Raw genomic sequence first — 5,301 nt, 5'->3', positions numbered from 1 at the left:
CGCTCTAAAAAGGAGACATAAATAATAAATTATGGCAAAATAAATTGCGTAAATAATAACGATATCTAATTGTTAAAACATGAACATTATTTGTCATTAGATATTGATAAATTAAATAATAAGGGTTAAACTATCGGTACTTCATTACGTCGTAGACTACATCGGCAGGTTTGAGTTGTTTATACATGTAATATCAGAAATACAACTTTACCCATGTGCTCAGAGTTCAAGTCTCAGGTAAAACCTGATCATAACACAGGCTCTTTTTTTTAACAGTTCCTATATTTTGTTATAAACGTTTACAACGCAGGCCATGATATTTCAAACTCAATCAAAATATATTTAGTATGTTTTCCTAAAGATGAAGAATATAAGGCTGAAGGATTGTAATCTTACTGTCATAATATAGCTGCAGTGTTTATGTATTGTGTATGGTTTATCAGTAATATGGAAGTATTCCATCACGATATGGCAATAAGTGGTTCTATGGTGTAATGGTTAGCACTCAGGACTTTGAATCCTGCGATCCGAGTTCAAGTCTCGGTAGAACCTTAATTTTCATTTGTTTTCTTGTAATTTGTTAAGTTTTCTTTTTAACTCTAATGTTTCGCTTACGAGAAAATATCATGAACACGATTTTGTCAAAAGCAATCCATTATTCCAGCACTTGGCTACATATTGGATCTATAAAACAACATTTTGTATAATTTGAAAACTTAAAAATATAATCGCCCACGTAGGGACTCGAACCCTAGACCCTCAGATTAAAAGTCTGATGCTCTACCGACTGAGCTACGCGGGCTTCATGTCGACGGCTACTGACTATATCGTTCACGAATATCGAAAGGTCAACTTTATCAAGCTGGTATATTTTAATCAATGACTCATATGTTGAGGGCCTGTTTGTATAAGTAAGAAATGCTTTACTAGTATTATTTGGTTTATGTGTATTGTTATTGTGTATGCCATGGTATGTGATTACTGTATGTTGTGTGAATGCGTATGGTATTGTGTGTTCAAATAAACGTTCTTTTTGCGTTTCTTGGAAAAAAAACGGCACGAAAGTATTTGGCATCAATTATATTACAACATTATCAAAGCCCTTTCCTTGAACAAATACATATGTCTGGACATTAGCGTAACTGACTAATTTCTAACCTAATGTAATATTAACCTAACTAAACATATAATAATTTCCCTACAATAAAAAAAATATTCCTAATTCTAGCGATATTCAAGTCTCGCCTGTCATACGTATTCCGCCAATACGGGCGGCCCACTATACAGGCGAATGGAGTTCGTACAAAGTAACAAATAAACTAAGTTAAATTAAATATAAATATCAGAACGGCAGTGAACACCGCCGACTCTGAATTACCCCTAATACATAATTAAATAAACAACAATAAACTAGTAGGACTGTCCCAAATTATCTCACTCGTAATTCGCGCACTGGTCACAATGGCCAGCGCACGTGGCGAGCGAGAGGGGAAAAGATATCTGAAAAAAAATTGACAAAATTTGTCAAAATAGCGCGAGTTGTATCGCACTTATAACACCAATTGTCGTGAATTCGGTGTGTTTTATTTCACACCGTCACAACAAGTAGTTGGAACTGCTCTTAGCTCCTGAAATCAAGTAACAAGGTGAAGGAAAATCACTCGCGTGTGTTCTATTCAATGTCAAAATATTAAGAGACCGCGCCGAGATGTCACGTACAGGTTGACGGCGCGGTTATCGGTCTAAGGGAGATAACTCTACCCAAAATTCACCACAGTTGTAATGAATTTATGTTATAGTAATCAGACATGCCCTAATATGGGTATTCTGACAAAGGTAACATATATGTAACGCCAGTATGTTTGTCTGTATATGATTTAACTTTTCTCTGGTAATTCAGTATATAATTCCATCACATTTATGTTCATTTCAGTGAAGTTTATTCAATAAAACCATAAATTAATTATTCACAATATATGGATCAAGGGAGAAAACTCGTTTTAGCAAGGAGACATAAATTGCAGGCTATGGCAAAAAATGGCGTTAAGTTTACCAACAAATCCTAAAACGCATCAGAGGGCAATACATATGTTAAAACATGAAAAGAGAGTTGCCATTTGATAATAACCAATGACTAAGTAAAGGCTAGAGTATCGATACTTCCTTAGGTTCTGTATTATACTAAGAAGGTGTACGTGTTTGTGTATTTTATCGGGAACACAACATTTCACCTGCGCTCTAAGTTCAAATCTTAGTTAGAATCTAAGCATAACACATGGGTTACTATTTAAATTAATATCTTTTTCCAATTTTTGACATTTCAAACTAGTTATGTCCTCGTAGAGATACAGAATATAAGGGTGAATAATTAGAAGTTTACTGTCATAATAGTGTGTACATGTACTGTGTACGCGTATGTGTTATCAGTAATTTGATAAGATTCCACTAATTTGCCAATAAGTGGTTCTATGGTGTAATGGTTAGCACTCAGGACTCTGAATCCTGCGATCCGAGTTCAAATCTCGGTAGAACCTTCATCTTTCTTTTATGTAATTGTATTTTCGGTATCTTTTTTACCTGTAATATTTCGTCCGTACGAAAATATCATGAAAACGAAATTGTCAAAACAAAATATATTATGATGTTTTGCATTTTACTTAACTAAACTAAAAAAAGTTAGCGCCCATGAACCCTAGACCCTTAGATTAATAGTCTGATGCTCTACCGACTGAGCTACGCGGGCTTCATATTGATGTCTTCTGTCTATATCGTTGACGAATATCAATAAGCCACTTGATCAAAAATAGGTAAGATGGCAATATAATATCATTATCATAGCAACCACGGCTACCGTAGTTACCATTTTATTGTTTTTGAAACGTGAAGGTCTATCCTTAAATACACATATTAAATATGCATATTTTATGATTTTTGGCAATAGTACTTTGCCATGGTATCAATTAAACGGGATGTTAGACTCCTCACAAATACGTGATTGACTTGATATTCCAACGCTGCATGGCTATTCTATAAGCAAAGCAAATCACTATAGGGAAGGAAGATAATTGGTTAGGGACAAGGTGACAAATAGCTTTCCTCGCCCCAGAATATTAAGTCTTCATATCTTAAAGATTGTTCTCAATTTTGAAAATCATATACATTTCTCCAGGCGTTGATTGAAAACGTAAAATGTTCAAAAATATATGATAAGAATTCACAAAGAATATCTGTTAAAAGAATATGTAAGGACCCTGTTCCAACCAAGACAGAACAGGAGAATCTCACCACACTTTATCTCATCACCCCTCCACTTCGTTTGAAATGTAACTGGACAGGAGACTATCAGATAGCTCAATTAGATAGAGCGACCGTCTCTAATACAGTGCTCCAGGGTTTGAATCGCGGTCTTGCCCGGTTGTATTTTTATTTTTTTCATTGCTTAGAAACATGTCCTTATCAACTTTGCTACATGGGTGTAATTTGCATTCAATGTCTGCCATTATTGCAATCATTGTTTTGTGTCTTACACTCTTTGTGATTTCCGTTTTCGTGTACTATCACAGAAGACCGTATGTGATACATCACGCTCCCCTGGGGATATTGGTTTTGTCTGCGATTTTACCCTTTCACCCCTAAAGTCACATTTGAACATTACCAAATCGAAGACTGGACAAGTCCAGTTTTAATATGTAGGGGTGAATGATTGAGGCACTCTATAGACCCATTCATTTGTTTTAATGACCTCTTGGTTCCTGAAGTTATCATTTTGTGATCAATTTTATTTCTTAATTCGTTCCTTGTGTGTAGAATTGTAGTACTGTTTTTATCTGTATGGTTCCTTGCGTGCAGAATTGTAGTATTGTTTTTATCTGTTTGGTTCCTTGTGTGTAGAATTATAGTATTGTTTTTATCTGTATGGTTTCTTTGTGTGTAGAATTGTAGTATTGTTTTTATCTGTATGGTTTCTTGTGTGTAGAATTGTAGTATTGATTTTATCTGTATGGTTCCTTGTGTGTAGAATTGTAGTATTGTTTTTATCTGTATGATTCCTTGTGTGTAGAATTGTAGTATTGTTTTTATCTGTTTGGTTCCTTGTGTGTAGAATTGTAGTATTGTTTTTATCTGTATGGTTCCTTGTGTGTAGAATTTAGTATTGTTTTATCTGTATGGTTCCTTCGCACATTTATTCAAAACAACCTATCTAATATTAAATATGATAAGTTCAAACTTAGTCAATGAGGAAAAAAGTCAATCTTCCGTATCTTCCACATCTTGTTTATTCTTCCGTTCCTAAAAATCAAATATAAATCGAGAATTTCAAAACTAGTTTTAAGCATCTGCTACATGGCCATAACAAATTACTGGAATGACGACCAATTCCTTCACTATTTACCAAACAAATATAGAATACAAAGATGACACAACCAGCGATAAAGCGACCCATCGACCGGTACGACAGTTTATTGGTAAATATAAATAGTAAAATTAATTTAACGATAAGATCATGTTATTTAATGTAGACAATTATCATATTTTATATGGCTTGTTCTCAGTTCCCCCACTTTTTAAAATAACATTGGGGGAAGAATGTTGTAAAAAGGATTATGGTCTGTTTCTAAGTAGTGTTGGCAGTGTTTACCTGTTAATTTTAATAACAAATGTCAAAATTTAAAATATTTCAATATTAATTATACATTTATTAAATATATCCATTCTGTAGTTCTTGTGCTGCTGATATGGCATATGATAAGATGGAATGTGTTATTTTATTTTGTAATAGTTTTGTACTTTAAACATATTATTAAAATATTAATGTAAATAGTTATAACATGAAACTCTTCTTTATTATTGTAACATTTAATAAGATGCCTAAATACCTAGTAAGAATGGTTATGTGTGACTAAGGGTGTGGTGTTAAACAGTTGATAATTAAATTGATTTTCTTTTATCTAAATTCCTAGAACGTAGAATTATAATATAACTATCATAAAAATCCTTTAATATCTATAATAATCCAAGCTATCATTTACATCCTGGTGAACTAGAAGTGATCACAGCCTACGTTAATTAGTGAGATAATGATGAGTTTTTAACCATTATCTAAGCACACCTTGAGAACCGGACGATGGACTTTATGGAGTACGCGAACGCAGCATCACATATCTTACATCTGGGATAGATTACAACAGAAATGTGTGATATTTGAGATCATAACAGTTCTTTTTTTTGCTTGGCCTTTTTTATTATGACGCAACAATCCCACATATTTTGTATTTCGGCATTATATGTTTGTGTTTAATT

At 33.4% G+C, this 5,301-nt stretch overlaps 3 non-coding genes across 3 annotated transcripts; 2 read left to right on the top strand and 1 right to left on the bottom strand.

Moving 5' to 3' along the window:
- Positions 1–480: 480 nt before the first annotated feature.
- Trnaq-uug lies at positions 481–552 on the top strand. The gene has a single exon. It is a non-coding gene; the product is annotated as a tRNA-Gln (tRNA).
- A 177-nt stretch (positions 553–729) lies between these two features.
- Positions 730–802, bottom strand: Trnak-uuu. The gene has a single exon. It is a non-coding gene; the product is annotated as a tRNA-Lys (tRNA).
- Positions 803–2,462: 1,660 nt separating this feature from the next.
- On the top strand, positions 2,463–2,534 carry Trnaq-cug. Its single transcript has one exon. It is a non-coding gene; the product is annotated as a tRNA-Gln (tRNA).
- Positions 2,535–5,301: the final 2,767 nt, after the last annotated feature.

Source organism: Mizuhopecten yessoensis, unplaced genomic scaffold (genome assembly GCF_002113885.1).
Source record: "Mizuhopecten yessoensis strain PY_sf001 unplaced genomic scaffold, ASM211388v2 scaffold10397, whole genome shotgun sequence".
Taxonomy (NCBI): Eukaryota; Metazoa; Mollusca; class Bivalvia; order Pectinida; family Pectinidae; genus Mizuhopecten; species Mizuhopecten yessoensis.
The sequence above is the reverse complement of the archived record's forward strand: the minus strand, read 5'-3'. Positions and strand labels throughout refer to the sequence as shown.